Source organism: Ixodes scapularis, unplaced genomic scaffold (assembly GCF_016920785.2).
Source record: "Ixodes scapularis isolate PalLabHiFi unplaced genomic scaffold, ASM1692078v2 PGA_scaffold10__122_contigs__length_95168666, whole genome shotgun sequence".
In the NCBI taxonomy this organism is placed as follows: Eukaryota; Metazoa; Arthropoda; class Arachnida; order Ixodida; family Ixodidae; genus Ixodes; species Ixodes scapularis.
The window spans coordinates 62,279,660-62,297,124 of record NW_024609836.1 but is presented as its reverse complement, the minus strand read 5'-3'; the positions used below and the strand labels follow the sequence as shown (position 1 = coordinate 62,297,124).

The 17,465-nt window shown below is 41.3% G+C and overlaps 2 non-coding genes across 2 annotated transcripts; both read right to left on the bottom strand.

The window, feature by feature from the left end:
• Positions 1-2,605: 2,605 nt before the first annotated feature.
• Positions 2,606-2,678, bottom strand: Trnar-acg. Its single transcript has one exon. It is a non-coding gene; the product is annotated as a tRNA-Arg (tRNA).
• Positions 2,679-16,309: 13,631 nt separating this feature from the next.
• Trnar-acg lies at positions 16,310-16,382 on the bottom strand. Its single transcript has one exon. It is a non-coding gene; the product is annotated as a tRNA-Arg (tRNA).
• Between the last annotated feature and the right edge of the window lie 1,083 nt (positions 16,383-17,465).

The following is a 17,465-nucleotide window of genomic DNA, read 5'->3' as shown; positions in this document are numbered from 1 at the left end:
ACCCCCCCCCCCCCCCCCTTTTCCAAGTTAAATTTTTTTTTTGTTCTTATGGTTACACTCTTGGTTCACCAATGCAAGTTAAAAAAAACAAAAAACGTAGGACAAGTTTTGTATTCCAAGTAACTTTTTTTACTTACTGCCAAGCTGCATCGAGGCCTGGGAAATACGCTGTCCAATACAGTGTGAAAGTTCGTCTTCTCTATGCGCACTTCGTGCGTCTGTTTACCCCCCAAACGCGCCCACAGGCGTTTGTTTACCCCTAACCTCAACCAATGACAGAGCGAGCTTTTCTGCTTCCTCATCACGCGTTCTCTATGCGTTCTTTGTGTTGCTGTTTGACTGGAGTGCCTCGTTTCGCGTTTCAAGGCGCTAAAGGTTCGTTTTAGTACACTTGCTCGCCGTATAGTGTTGATACTTAGTGTTTTACTTACAAACATCTTGATATTCATTAAAAGTTCAAAAGGCGCGAACTCACCAGGACGAAAAAGACGCGTACGACAAGGGCAAGGGCCAATTTCCAACTGATTTAATATAACACCAATCATCTTCAAACTGTCGATCACCATCACCAATACACACCCCTAAGCAACAAGCCTAAAGGTTCTTATCACTAATCACACGCAGCCATCAAGAAATACAACACCTTTGTTCAGCAGATAAGGGAATGGAATGCCTACATATTTGTCAGACGCTTTTCTCTTTTTTTTTTTTTTCGTACAGAAAGCTTTCATTATTTCCCTTTCAATCTTCCCGTTTCCTTTCTTAAGGAATCTTGTACGTTCTAGCATTGGATTCACACGTGCATCGTTTGCAGTGCCAACCAACGTTTTATTGCATCTTGGTATTATGAGGCTCTTAGTGTAAAACTTCCGTCTCGGACCAACTTGACGTATACAATTGTTATATTTTCCAATATATTTCGCTATTTCTGAGTTGGCGCGTTTATGTTTACATTTCTTTTATGATCTAGTAACCTATCGTTTACAGATCTTGAAGTATGTCCCACGTACTTAAAACTACAATCCAGCGGTATCTGATAGACACCCCTTTTTTTTGGCACGGAACTGACCGTTCCCGATATGCATTCTATGACGGATTTTTTGACCAGACTGAAACAAAATCAAATCTAGTGTATAACCCGACCTAAAGATAACATCAATTCCAAACTCTTTGTGAGAGATTTGATGCGAAAATGGAATCACTGGTACCTTTTTTTCTTGCTCTTTATCTCCGTTAGTTCATCTGTGAACTGAGGTTGTAGTTGGATTCTTATGGAATCTTCTTCATACCCATCACTCTCGACTCTTCCATTGTCTTTTTTACAGAGTGATTCATCCAATAGGGTACATGACTTCCGTATGGCTTTCATGAATAAAGACTTGACAACTCCAGCTCTAGCAGATTTCGTATGACATCTTCTTTCCCGTGTTCCCAACAATGACCTTCTTTGGCATGCCCACATATATCTAGAAATTGGAGGATCCCATCCTCTGGCTGTTCTGCGGTTAACCCTAGTTCTGGAGCTTTTGTTTCACATGTTTCTAAGACCTGCGATTCATTATTATAAAGTGTAAAAAAAATATAATCTACACTCCGCCTTACCAAACAACCATTTGGAGGCACTTTCGTCTAGGCTGTCTGTTATCATGCTGTGTGATGCATTAAGATAAATGTTTGTCAGTATTGAAGCCACGAACGATCCTATACAAACTCAACCTTTCTGTATATATTTCTGGCCGCTCTATCCTACTACTGTCGCTTGGAGGTACAAGTCTAAAATAGAAAAAAAAAGAGTGCACTGCTGATGATGATAACGCAATTAACGAAAAAGTGCAATCCAGCTGGACAAGAATCACGAAATTATTAGCTGTAACAGTCACCTAGCTGTGTTTTGAAGATTTGTGTTTGTCCTTTGTCCCCCTTATTCCCTTTCTCCAGGAATTAATTTCTTCGTCCATTGCTAAGCTCGCCTTAGATTTCAAGTTAACCAAGCCTAACTCTAATGCATGTCTAACCCTTCGCATTAAGGGAACCTTCTCCAAGGAGTAGTAGACATCTTTCATGGCCATTGACATAACAAAACACTGTTTTTAGTGTCTTTGTCTTTCGACTTCAATGTTTTTTGTTTTTTTTTTATTTTAAGGGTTCTATATTTTATCACAACACGGTTTCGGGTTTTATACATCATGGTATGACTAACGCGCTCGTAGCTCCCACTGCAGTCTTAACTTAGGGGTGATCTGAGTTTAACATAATCAGCCTTATTGTATTTATTAAAACATTGTTTTCGGTGTAACAAGGAAGTTGCTTTTTAACATGGAGACTGTCCCTAAAATGCGTTTCTTTAAGCAGACCATACCTAAATAGCTGGCCCATATATGACCTCATCAATGCCCTCGGAATGCCGTTACTTTTTCACCAGCCTGTTAGGAGATTCCAGAACCCTAAGATGCTAAAACTAAACAATTTCGGATAAATTCTAAAATGCAGTTGGCGTGGAGGGTTTGGACAATTCGAATAGTCGACGCCACAGTAGCACAGCGCGTGCAGGTTAGCTTCTAAGAATCGGTGGGAGTACAGTGAAAAAAGGAAAGAAAAAAAAATACGAGCTTGCCAGGATTCGAACCTGGAATCTTCTGATCCGTAGTCAGACGCGTTATCCGTTGCGCCACAAGCCCTGCTGTTATTGCGGTGGGAAACTGAGAGGCCATTTTTTTTTTCCAATATTGATTTCCATTTCTGTAGTTGTGCTAAGGTTTCCCCGGTTATCCGATAGATGCCGCGAGTATGTTTCCTCTTGATCTCTAACTCCGAGAGGTTTTGAGGCACTCGGCCGTACAAACGGTTGCAGCGTGACCAGTAAACGAACCCGCCTTTTATATTTTTTTTAAATCTTCAATTTAAAATAATAATAATAATAATAATAATAATAATAATAATAATAATAATAATACATTTTTATTGGAACACGCATTTAACAAGGCAGATACACGGGCCTGTCAAAGCCAGAAGCGGCTTGTGGGACAGCACCCTACAATTCATGCTTGAAAGAGTCCCCACAAACAAGAAGTTCACAGCTCAAATTCAATTACAGATGCAGAACAATGTAGGTGATGATGGTCATTCCAACATATGCAAACAGAAACATGCAGTCACAACTTCTCCCTAATACCTTGAAGTGATTCTTTAAATTTTTTTAAAGAGTCCACAGCATAGATATCATCTGGTAAATTGTTGAAAATAAATGGAACGTGAAAATTTCGCACTCTTTTTCCGTACTTTGTTTCTACGAAAGGCACTTCAAACCGCTCAACACGCCGAAGAGGTCTACATAAGACACGAGGTACCTTAAAAGTATCGCTCCAGAAGTATTTTAGAACAACCGTTTGTACAAGTAAAGGATAAAAAAAAGGCAAACCCAAGCATGTTAGCATTTCTTCTTCAGTTTGTGATGTTGCACCGTACATTATGCTTTTAAATATTCCTTTTAAAACTGAGTCAATTTTTTTGCCCCATAGTCCTGGGCTGTGACCAAAAATAGTTATTCCGTAGCGTAATACACTGTATGCTAAAGCGTGAGTTATTGTCTTTTTGGTTGAAATGGGTATTAGAGATTTTGCATTATACAGAAAACAGGATACTTTTCGCAGTTTTCTACAAAGTTGGGATAAATGGGCTTTCCACGACAAGTCACTCTCAAATTGTATTCCTAGATAGTTAACTTGATCAACATAAGACACAGGACGACAGTCGCAAGGTGTACACCGAGATGTATGCATATAAAGTGGATAATCGGTAGTTATAAGTTTAAGTGGGTTATGAAAGCAAACAAGCTTAGTTTTATGTATATTGATCGTGAGACAATTAGCTCTAAACCAGTCATGTAGGTGACAAGTGTCGTCTTGGAGTAAAGTGATTCCTGCAACATAATCAAGGTGTTGCGACAGCAATACCGTGTCATCAGCGTATTGAAATAATTTACATGAGGAAACTGCCCTGGACATATCGTTTACAAAGATGTTAAAAAGGAGAGGTGACAAAACGGATCCCTGAGGAACCCCAGCTTTTAAGCTAACTTTGGAGCCTCGGATATTCGCTATGGAAACTAGTTGTGTCCTTCCCGACAAAAAGTTCTGAAGTAGTGAAAGGAATGGGCCGCGGAATCCAATGTTTTGCAATTTAGTTAGTAAAATATTATGACTCACGGTATCGAATGCCTTTGCCACATCAATAAAAAGTGCGCAAGCAACCTGATGCTTCTCAAAGGTATGATTCAATTCGTCAGCAAAATCTTCTAGAAGTGGCTGGGTCCCACGTCCACTGACAAACCCATATTGAGTTGGCGATAGAATGTTAAAGCGATCAAGAAACCCCGTCATAGATTGAAGGATATGTTTTTCTAAGATCTGGACTATACAGGGTAAAATAGAAATTGGGCGGTAATTGTCAAGCTTTTTGCGCTCTCCTCCTTTAAATAAAGGCTTTACAAGTGCAGTTTTTAAATCATCTGGGATAATCCCGGAAGAAATAAAACCATTTAACATATAAAGAAGCACGTGTTTTATAGAGTTATAATTGCGTTGCAGGTCTTCTGCACTGATGCCATCTATGCCAGGCGCCTTGTTTGTTTTGAAACTGAAAAGCCAAGTTCGTAGATCAAGCTCGGTCATTTGAGGAAGGAAAGCCGAGGAAACATTAGACTCTAGATATTCTGTAGAGAACGTAGCATCGTTAGGCGCTACTCCAGAAAATTTAGCAAAAAACTTGTTGAAATCCTCAGCCACTGTCGCATTAAGATCAAATACTTTCTCAAGTGAATCATCAATGGATCTCCTAACACCAGAGCCACGCAACTGATTTAGTAAACGCCAAGTTTCACGAATATTTGACCTTACCTTCAAAAATCTCTCTCGGAAGTATTTTCTCTTAGCGCACCGGATAAGCGCATTTACACGATTTCGCGTAGCGCGGAATTCTATTTTTAACTGAACATTTTTAGGAGAACGTCGGCATTTAGCCCATAAAGCATCTTTATACTTGATGCATGACAAGATATCCCCTGTTAACCACACTTGTGCATTTTGACGCCGCCTGACAGTAATAATCTTTTTGGATTGCTCCCTGAAAGAGCCGAATTGATTTCTAAACGTACTGTAAATTTCAACGAAGTCTTGAATGGACAACAAACTATCCCAATTATAGGCCTTAACTAACTTATCAAACCTTACCTTATCAATTATTTCAACTCTTTTTGTTGTTTCTGTTTTTGTTTTAACGCTAAGTTTTGATGTAAGTTGACACGCAACAAAGTAATGGTCCGCTAGTTTTTGCTCTATTACAGCTGACTGCGCAACGACATTTGCGGCGCGTACGCTAATATGGTCAAGACATGAAGCAACGAGATGATCACCCAGAAGTTCCTCTCGAGTCGGAGCTAGAATCAGTTCCTCTAGACCAAACTCCGCTAATAAATTCAGATAGTCACAAACAAGGAAGTTAATGGGTTGAAGGGTGTCAATATTAAAATCACCTATCATACAGATGTCGACGGACTGGAATTTACCAAGTGTATCTCTGAGTTCTTCCAAAAAGTTTAAAGCATTAGATGACGGAGGTCTGTACAGTGCCAATAACAACAACGACCACTCAGAATTCCATAACCTTAAGGACAAAGACTCGCAATGAAAAAAATCTACATCAAAGTTTTCAGTACACCATGAATCTTTAACGAATATCGTGATTCCTCCTCCTCGACCAATTGGTCGTGTAAGAAAAAATGATTTATATCCCGGTATCTGAAAGGCACTACAAAACTCTTCTTTAACATTGATCTCTGTTAGCACAAAAACATCAATTATTGACATCACACTGTTGATAGTTATTACAAACTGGTCCCAATATTTACGAATACTCCTAATATTTACATGTAATAAGCCAAGAGCAGTATCGTTGACTGGGCTCAAGAGACGTTGAAAAGAAGAAAAATCTGAACATCGATGAAACTGTACTTCCATTTTTCGAAGTGGTAGTTATCTCGCCTTATTTTCAAGCCATTAAGAAACGATAAAAATTAGACAATCTTTTCCAAGTCGACCATCCGATAGATGCGCACTACAGGCGAGCTTTCTGACTTCTTCGCAAATAGCTTCCCAGTTTTCACCCAAGTGAACTTATACTGCTTGACCCCTGCCCTCTCACGCACCATCCAAAAGAGTTCCCTGTTCCTTCGCGTTAGATTCCCGTTCAGGTAGAGTTTTGGCAACGAACTGTCTGCCGCCAAGGTACGCAGCTTACCTCGTGTGGCAAGCCACCGCTCTCTTAGTGACACGGATGCCAATCTAACCAGGACAACTGGAGGGCCATCGCGTCGAGAAGGCAGACGATGCACTGCCACTATGTCATTTGGCCGAAAGTCACCAAGGCCTAGCTTACACGCCAACTCACTGACAACGGAGACTAAATTTTCAGTTGGGGATTGAGGAAGTCCATGTATCTCGATGTTTGAGAGACGACTGTACTGTTCACTGTCATTGAGCTCTTCTTGCAGGTGCTCGATTATCTGAGATTGCTCCGTTACCACAGTTTTCAGTGATGTGGTTTCGCTGCGCAGTTCGTTTATAGCTGCTGCGTTGTTCGTGGCTGTCGACAGCACAGAGTCGTACTTAGCCGAGAGAAAGGCGATGGACTCCTGAACCTCCGTTACTGCAGATTTCAGGCTCTCGACTACCGGCTTCAGCGTTAGCATTTGGTTCATTTGGGTTGGCAACTCGAGGAGGGTGTCAACGTTGGCCTTGAGTAAAGTAAGGCACTCCAGCCTAGCTTCAAGAGATTGAAAATGTTCCGTAGTGACAGGAGATGCGCATTGCGACAAATCTGCCTCACTACGAGACCCATCTCCGCTTTGCTGTTGTCTGCATACGCGGCAACGCCAGGCCTTTCGTTTACCAGCGCCCATGGTCTTGAATGTACTGTCCGCAATACCGGAGCAAAGTTTCCCCAGATGGTATAATGCTCCACAGTCGGCGCAGGACATGTGCCGACCGTCGTTCATAATCTTCTCCTTGCATTGCGCGCACTGGAGTGGAGGGGACATTGTAGAAGCGTAGGAGTCGGTATGCAGTACAGCGCGTCCGTGGCACTTGAGTTGGACTGAGGCGTTGAGCAGGGCGGCGCGAGCTGCTCGCTCACCGTGCAGATCGTCGTTCCAGGCGAGCTCGCGCAGGACGAGCGTTCCAGAAGGGACGTCTGGTGAAGCCGTGAAGCCGCTTAGGCCTACTTAGTGCGAGCTGGCCCGTGAAGAGTTAGGTCACCTGATTCTGACCAAGGCTTGTGCTTGCGGTGATGCCGGGACTTCCTGGGTCACAGAGGGCTTGCTGACGCCTTATGTTTCAAAAGGAAGCGAGTACAGGTTCAAATCAGCAGAGCTGTCGAAAAGGGACATCCGCTTTCGGGGACGATGATGATGATCTATGATCTATAATAATAATAATCAATCAATCAATCAATCAATCAATCAATCTTTATTATACAGTGCCCAGGAACAACCCTGAGGTCTTGGTGCTGGTACACTGGTGGATAAAAAAAACAAAAATAAAAAAAACACACTATACACATCTCCGCAGAAAATAAGATACATTTTTAGCATAATACTAGGCAGTGCACGAGTAATTAGTACAATGAAATAAAAACGAGGCAGTAACAGTAGAGACGGAACACAAGACCGAAGGACAACAACTGCACCACCAGAAAACACGACATGGAGATGACGACATTCAGACATAACAAAGCAATTCAGCAATGCTCATCCTGCACGGGCAAGTTTTTAATAGAAAGGACAAACGTCCTGTAGCAAGGGTTGAAAATATCAAGTTTTTCAGAGTAATGATTCAAACGCTGAGCCATTCTCACAATTGGGTTTACCGGACTAAACATTCTAGAAACATAAAAAGATGACAGAAGACGAGTAGGCACACGTGGGACCCTAAGGCACAGTTCAGATAACAGGCTCGGAGAATTGATGAGTCCATGCAGCGTTTTAAACAAAAATAGTAAGTCCGCGTTCTCCCGACGCCGGTGCAAGCTAAGCAAACCAACACGCTCTAACGCAGACTCATATGTTAAACAGTGAACATCCTCCTTTATGTAGCGATGTTTAAAGATAGAAACAAACTTTTTTTGCACACGTTCGATCTCCAAGGAGTGACTTTTAGAAATTCCATTCCAAACAACTGAGGCATATTCTAACTGTGACCTGGATAGCGAGCAGTATAGCGTGATAAAAGCCGTCGGGTTTTTGAACTCCCTGGTTAAGCGAGAGGCAACACCCAACATTCGCAAAGACGAGTTAACCAGTTTACCAACGTGATCAGAGAAACGCAACCCAGAATCAACCATGACTCCGAGATCTTTCATTACACTTACTCGAGACAAAGTCTCTCCTTGAATATTATATGCAAAAGAGATATTGTGAGTTTTCCGAGAGAGCGTCATGACCTTGGTTTTGGACGGGTTCAAGAGAAGGTCATTTTCAGAGCACCATCGGTAGAAAGAACATGCATCTTCCTGGAGCTTAGCACAATCACGTTCAGTAACTATTTCTCGATAAATTTTTATATCGTCAGCATATTGCAGGAATGAAGAATTTAAAACAGCAAAAGAGACGTCATTTACGAAAATTGTGAACAGAAGGGGTCCTAAAACAGATCCCTGAGGAACGCCAGAGCGAGTCCTGTACAACGAAGAGTTCATGTTGTTAACCCGGACATATGCCTCTCTCTCTGACAAGTAGCTTTTTAACCAGTCATGTACTGAGCCACATACTCCATAGGAGGAAAGTTTGGATAAAAGAATAATGTGATTGACTACGTCAAAAGCCTTACTTAAGTCAAAGTAGACAACGTCCAACTGACCTCTGTTACATATTACACGAGATGCAGCAGACATAAAGCTAACGAGATTGGTAGTTGTTGATCTGCCGGTCATAAAACCATGCTGATTGGGAATTGCTAAGTTTCGAAATTTGAAAGACAGGAATTGATGAACTACCATTTCAAAGAGCTTAGAAAATGGAGAGAGAAGAGAAATAGGTCTATAGTTACAAATATCACCTTTTTTTCCCGACTTTAAGACTGGAACAACAGCAGCGACTTTCCACGTTTCAGGAAAGGTTCCCAACCTTAACGAGTTGTTAAATATAGAGCACAGTACCGGCGTGAATATGTCGTGATACGTTTTGAGAATCGCAGAGGGAATGCCGTCGGGCCCTACTGATAATGTTGCTCTCATTTTCTTAATACAGGATCGTACGGACTCTTCATCAACATTAATGCAACTTAACAAGTCACCAAACCCATCTAAGTGAGGCAGCACAGGTGCAGAACGCTGCGTACTATCCCTGTAGACGGACCTAAAAAAAAAAATAATAATAATAATAATAATAATAATAATAATAATAATAATAATAATAATAATAATAGTATTAATAAGAATAAATGTCTATTTTGCATTTGCGAGAGTTACAGAGGCCAAAAGCACGGACAAAACGTCAACAAGTGTTGACTTTTTGTCCTCATTCGTCATCACACATCACGTAATCACTAGTATACTCGTTTTCACTTCAAGAAAAGGCAAATTTCGGGCATTGTTCAGACGCCGCACGAAGTAGTTCTTACGAGATTCGGTTGCCGCCGAAAAAGCGATGCTTTCGGCGTTTAAAGCGTGTGTACGCCTTGATAAGATAACATGAATCTAATCTAAAATGCACCTTTATACATCTTAATTCTCCACATAAAGGGGTAAAGTAGTAATGCACCTCAAAGAGCCGGACTTTTTTCTATTTTGCTAAGGCTTTCGAGGTGAAGGCAGGTATGGTAGTACGGTTGAATAAGCTCATCTTTGGCAATTTTATACAATAAGCGGTATAATTTGACTTTCGTCCTCACGAACAACATAAAAGAAAAAGCGCGAATGCCATGTTCGCTTTAGCTGTCGAATATATTGCGAAATTCGCTCTCTGCGTTAATTTTGCTTTATAAAATAATACCCGTGTCAGACGGCGTTCTAAAGGTCCTTTGCACAAAGCTCCTTTATAAAAGCGGCGAACCAGCGCACGCCGTAGGGCACGTGCGCACTCAACTTCGCGAGCAGATTGGCCGGTTTTATAAAAAAAAAAAAGCTTAGAGAAAAGGATCTTTAGAACGCCGTCTGACCTGGGTATAAGTTTTTTTTATAGGCCGACCATTAATTCTTTACCCCCACGGTCCCCACCACATGTTTGTGATTATTTCTATAAACACATATATTTATGGTAACACAGATGCCCCGGTTAATAGCCCTTGCGTACGAGGACGTGCAACGTGCGTAGGTAACTTTAGCAAGATCACGCCTGTTTTATAGTTGTTTTCAGTTGTAGGGAACGTGCGACCCCAAGCGTGTGGCTTTCCGAAGTGCCGGGGAAGCACCTTCTGCGTTGCAATTGTGCACGTGCGAAAAACGCGTTCGAAAATCCGCGCTCTCGCACCTGGGCCCTTGGTAGCAGATATGGTGGCGCCATCATGTGAGCGGGCGCTGTACCAGACACCGAGGAATGGAGAGAGGCACGCGGGCGGACCATTTAAATCGGGCGGCGGTTTACACCATCTAGCCAGTGTCTTAAATGCTAACACGTTTAGAACACTGACTAGGTGCATGCGGGAGCGCTTTTCGAAACTCAGTTTGGCACGTGCACACGCCACACACGCACACACACGCACGAACGCACGCACGCACGCAAACAAACACACAGACACACACACACACACGCAAACAAACACACACGCGCGTGTTTGCACTTGCGCGTTTACGATATTTATTGTAGGCTAAAGTTTCCACTTCCACAAACATCTCTCTTATGTAAAATGCTCTCTTTCTGGTGCATATCCTGCAGCTGGCATCGGAGTGACTTTGGACACATTTGAACCTGTGACTAAGAGGTTCCTATCTAACGACTCGTTTGACAAAGAACAAAGAAACGAACACACTTATCACCTTCACAGAGCTTTCTTGTAAAATATAGAATGTACAGTGCACAGGAGAAATAGAGGTGCGAGTGAAAGAATTGCATTGCTGAAACGCTTAAAGGTGCCCTAAGGAGATTTCTGAGATGGCTTAAATATAGGGATAGCTCACTCTGCTGGCTCGAAGCTTCCTAGAAATGTCTAAATCATGACGATACGCGGCCGGTTTCGCTTTAGGAAAGCCCTCAAAGATCGCAACAAACCAAGCTCATCTCAGCGATGGGAGGAACATGTTCCGAAACCAGGACCACTGTCAGCATGCAGTCAAGCGAAGGATACTCGCGTTTCCAACCGGTGGAACCTCGCAGTGATATCTCGAATGCACGCTGCTCGTTGTTTATACTGCCCGGACTACGATTCAACCCAGCGAATGCGCGCTCGAGAGCTGACGATCGGACACGTTGCTCCCGCAGAAAAACAACGACAACGATAAAAAACACAGTGCGGAGTTTTTGAGAAGATTTTTGCAGCCTTATGTTCCCTCTCCACGAAAAAGTACATGTTTTGATTACTTTTCTCTGCTTTTATCATCTACAAAACCATGCATATTTTGTGATAACAGCTTTTCCAATTTCAACGAAATGTCGCGTTTTCACTAGTCACATATCGTCCTGGCTGCCTGAACAGTGCCGGAAATGACATCGGTGTGTTCGAGCTTTGACTGTTTTCTTTTAATAGAGAAATTGTCCATTCATCATTATGATTTATTAATTTATAGGATGCTTAGAGCTCGCGGAGTGAAGTATCGACATTTTTAGGCGATCTCAGAAACCCCCACAGGGCACCGCTGAAGGGTCCCTCAAACCACATTTGAGCTTCTGACCTATTTATGTGATTACTTCATTAGTGTTCGGGTTACGCGGGGAACAAGTCGTAGCCACGAAATATTCGCGCATCATCTTTTAATTCGATCAGAAAAAAAAAAAAAACACAAAAAACTAGCTCTACGTCATGTCTTGACAAAGTGAGTTGAAGGCGCGCGACCAGTGACAACAGCGGTAACCATTATTTTTTTTTTATTGGCAGTCGGCAAGAGCCGTCAGAATTGTTTTATGGAGGCTAAATAACGTATATTGCTCCGCAAACAACCATTATTTTTTCGAGAAGGCGTTTTTCTTGAAGAGGAAAGATGGAAATGAAGAGAAAATATCTCTCGACTGTGCAGACACCGAACAAAAAGAAAGAAAAAAATATCTTCTAGACACAAAAAGCATATACCCCCCCAAATTAATATTTTTTTTTTCTTTTGGCCACCCTTTTTGCTCACAATGCGCGCAAAATAATACACCGAAAGACGAGGTTATATTCGAATTAACGTTTTTTACTTACTGTCATGCTGTGGCATGGAAGATACATGTTCCTATTGTTTCGATTATTTTTGCTTCTCTTACAATCCTCTTGATACCATTGGGCTCTTTGTGTAAAACGTCCGTCTCTGACCAACCTAACGTGCAGTCGTTATATTCTCCAATATGTTTCGCCATTTCTGAGTTTGGTGCGTTTGTTTTTAAATTTCTTTTATGTTCTAGCAAACTATCGTTCACATATCTTGATGTTTGTCCCATCTGCTTAAAACCAAAAGCCACCGATATACCATAGACGACCCCTTCTTGGCAAGGTACTGATATGTCTCCTGACAGACTTTTTGACCAGACTGAAACGGAGTCAGACGGAGTCACAAACGGAGTCTCAAACGGAGTCACACTTTTTGCGAGAGAGTTGATGGAGAAACGAAATCACTTTTACCTTTTTTCATTGTTCCTTTTCTTCTTTACGTTCATATGTGAAATGACGTTTTAATTGTCTCTTTATGAAATCCTTTTCATACGCAGAACTCTACTGTCTCTTTTATTGTCTTTTTATAGAGTGATTCTTCCAACGGGAGCATAAATTCCGCGTAGCTTTAATTAATTTTTTTTTTTAAATTTCATTTACATATACTGCAGGCCCCACATGGGTCCAAGCAGGAGGGATAGCATACATAATAAATATAATAGTAATACATACGGCAAAACACATGAACACAGACGCGTACATATAAGGCTGCATTATACAGTTTATCATACAGCATAAACAACACTTTATAACAGAGATTTTCAAATGTGCGCATAAACAAAAAAAAAAAAAAAAAAAAATTGCAGTTCGGGACCAGAATGTCTCCTAGAAAAAAAAAAAAACAAAAAAAAAAACATAAATTTCAAAAAGCAAAAGAACAACAACAGCAAACGAAAATAGGTTGTAATGTGATGACGGTGCTAGTATTAAAGATACTACAAAAGATATCAGTTTCGAAGGCTTCGTTTGGCAACTTATTCCAATCTTCAATGGTTCTGGGAAAAAATAATTCTTGTACAGGTTAGTTCTTGCAAATATGGGGGTTAAGATTAGTTCTTGCAAATATGGGGGTTAAACTTGACCACTCCAGCTTTAATAGATTTCGCATGACAAGTTTTCTGATTTCAAAGACTTAGCATCTTCTTTCCCGCATTCCCAACAAACACGTTTCTAGGCATGCTCACGTAATCTGAAAACTTTAGGATCTCATCCTCTGGCTGTTCTACGGTGAAATTTAGTTCTGGAGCTGTTGTTTTCACTAATGTTTCCAAGACCTGTGATTCGCTATTTTTAAGTGAACAAAGAAAAATATAATCTACATGCCGTCTTAGTGAGCAACCACTGGATGCAATTTTGGCTAGGCTGTCTGTTATTGTACCGTTTAATGTATCAAGATAAATGTTTGCCAGTATTGAAGCCAGGGACGATCCTATACAAACTCATTCTTTCTGTATATATACTTCTGACCTCTGTATACTGTTGCTTGGAGGCAGACTTGTACGTAATCCGTTACAAGTAACGAAATTACTTGTAATCCCTTACACTTATCGGTAATTTAGTAACGGAATAATTACATATTTTCTAGAGTAATTTTAAAGTAATTCCCTTACATTTTTGACGTAACGGATTCCTTGTAATCCGTTACATTTTTTTTTGTCAGAACCAACCCCCCCATCCCCTTCTAAATAAAGTTTTTTTTTTTTTTTTCATTTTTGTTGAGTCGAGCGGTAGTGAGTGCAAAGGGAGGCTTGGCACTTCAGTTCCGCAAAGCCCCCTTTTTTTTTTTTTGCGACACCAAGCCCTTGAATCTATTTTTTTTAGACCCTAACAACCATGTCACAAAAATCCAAATAAACATTTCTACAAAAAAAAAAAAGGGGTGGGGGGGGGGGGGGGAGGGCGGAGGGGGCAAGATATTTCCGCTTTTTTATAGTCCCTCTGTTTTTTCTTTGCGATCGAAGACGGGGAGAGGAGGACACCAAGTGATTGTGCGCCCCTTCGAGAAGCGCGAGGCAGTAAGTGCACCGAAAATAATTAACAATGTCCTTCCACGACAATTTTCATAATCTCACAACACGAGAAAACGCTCCGTCTACCCTGCCCTTTCTGTGAGTCAGCTTTTTGCGTTTTGCCCCAGCAGGGCCCATCTTATCTCAAGCAGATATTTTTACAAATAAAACATAATGGTGGCTGACGTAGACTTGATATTCTGGGCTTGAGGAGAGAGTGAAATCCGTGAGTGGGGCCATAGCACGGCTTACTCTACCCTCAGCTGCCCGTGGCATCAGCGGACGTTTATCTGGAGAACACCGGAGTAAACTGCAGTCGGTTCGTGCTCCGTGCGTTTTTGAACGGCACCAAGAAAGGTACACACGGCAAACGTGCGTTTACATTTCCTTGTTTTAACCGACGTTCTAAATAATTGTTGTTATGAGTGTCATTCTTTTTTTTTTATTACTTATATTTAAATACTGGAAACTTTATTTTATTCACCAACGTCTCAAGTGAGGCTCGAACTCTTCAGAACCAAAGGAAGAAGAATATCGAGCTAGACATTATTTATTATTTAATTATCACCTTACTGTTACAACTATGTTTTGCTATTGATGACTTCCACAGCTTCAAGATTTAGACAATGGAGAATTTTAGTAGATCGGTCCGATGACTCCGATCACAATATCCGATACTTCGCCGCCGTCTTTGCGTATGCATCATATCGTTATCGCGGGTATCGGAGGTATCGGAAGGATCTACTAAATCTCTCAAATAGCAGGCAACGGCTGCAACGACGAAGCTTTGCTCTACATTCGAGGTAACTAGTACTTCCCTTGCTTCGCTGAAAAAGCTCAATGCAGAGCTCGAAGCATTCGTGAGGAACAATATGGCACTCCCATCCAGTGCCTCAGCTCAAATGGTGTTCAGCGTAGCAGTCGACATATTGAAAAATAAATAACGCAAAATGTCTGACGAGACTTTTGAGGGCCAGCTGTTGCTCAAAATACTCAAGGTCATTAAATGGAACACGTTACAACAACAAGAGCTTGAATAACCCTCTTTCCTTTGTTTCTTACTTGAGGACAATAATGTTAAAAGTAACGCCACGAAAGTAACGAATTACTTTTGAGGGTAACGGTCAGTTACTTTTATGGGAGGGTAATTGTAATTGTAATAAATTACAATTTAGCCTTGAGTAATTGTAAATGTAATTCGTTACTATTTTTCAGTAACGTGTACAAGTCTGCTTGGAGGTATAGGTCTAATATATAAGGAATAGAGTCCCCTGCTTATCCCGTCTTGGATTGAAAGTTAAAAAAAAATCTAACTCCAGTGCATGTCTAACCCTTCGCTTTAAGCTAACCTTCTCGAACGAGTAATAAAGATCTTTTAAGATAATTGACGTAACCGAATACTGTTTCTGTTCCTTTTTTCGACTTTAAGGCTCCTATTTCTTTCTCACCAGAGTCTCGGGTTTTAAATATCATGGTATGACTGGTACGAAGCGCTCGTTGCTTCAACTGCAGCCTCGGGTTAGGAGTGAACTGAGTATAACGTGATCACCCATATTATACTATATGAAAGATTGATCTCTTGCTTAATTTAACAAGGAAGTTGCTTAAGTTGCTTATAGCATGTTGACTGTCTCTAATATGCGTTTTTTGAACGGACTGTACTTAAATAGCAGGTATATATTACCTCTTTCATTCCCTCGCAATACCGTTACTTTTTCACCAGCATGCTGAAGAATTCCATAACCCTGAGAGGCTAAACCAAAACGATTCCGGATAACGTCTAAAGGGCAATCAATTGGCGTGGAGGGTTTGCACAGTTCGAATATTCAACGTCACAGCTGCACAACGACGTGCGGGTTAGGTTCACTTTTTTGGTTGGGCTTAAAGAAATATATAAAGAGAAAAATTGCTCGAGCTTGCCAGGATTCGAACCTGGAATCTTCTGATCCGTAGTCAGACGCGTTATCCGTTGCGCCACAAGCCCTTCCTTTCTTCGTCTTTTTCGTGTTGCGCCACAAGCGCTTCATTTATTGCCATGTTATGTGCAACACGTCTTTCTTTTAAAAACAGATTTACTTTCAGTTAAGCACAGCGTGTAACCCCTCCGTTATATATTCTTAATCCCGGAATAAACGGGAAAATGTCACCCAGGTTAAAAAGAACAAGCAGTAATGTTCTTAAGGAAGGTTAAGTTTACAGTATTTGCCAAATCTGCACTCTTCCTTCACTAGCGCAGTAGAGCTTTTTAGCTAGGGGTATAAGTTGCTAGAGTTAGCCGCTGTTGCCGCTGGGATCACAAGTTTAGACATCATCAGACGGTCCGCTAAAAGCGATAGCCGCGATGCGCGCAGTCAGGAAGGAACCTTGCTGCCTATTAATAAACTACTTCGCTGCAATCTCGCCACTTCTTGCCTGTTTCTGTCCCCGGAAATCACAACTGGAGAAGAGGATAAAGGAGCAGAAGCAGGGGAAAGGGAAGAGGTGGTGAAGCTGTGTCAATATCGCGCCGCCGGACACAACATGATGCTTGGCAAATGACAAGCACGCTTTTGAAGATGGCAGCCTCCAGTAAATCCGCCCGAAGCCCTTGATACTTTCTTTTTTTAATGACAACAACGCGCATGACAAAGTTCGTTTCTCTGGAACAAAATAAACACTTTGAGTTCATTCTGCTGCCATGCGCCGCCATTTGCTTCCTAAAAACTGCCCCGTCAGGCAGTCGTTGCATCAAAGAATGATCTTACTTGTTGGTAGTACAAAGTGCACCTCTTATCACGAAACTTTATATTCGCGAACCATACTCAAAAGTCTAAAGGATTTGTTTTGTCACTTTTGAAGATACTGTTTTTCTTATTTGAGAGCTCTTCTTGAAGACTGAGGTCTGAAATTCTTGGGACCTATGTAACCCTCAGCGATATTGGTGCTTCAAATTGCGCTCGCTAGTTTTAGAAAATTGAACTAATTATATTTTATTACAGTGGGATCACTATACTACTCACCTTCTGTTCTGTGAGAGGCCAAATGAGAATTTGGCCTCTCACGATTTTCGCGATTATTCATCATTTTT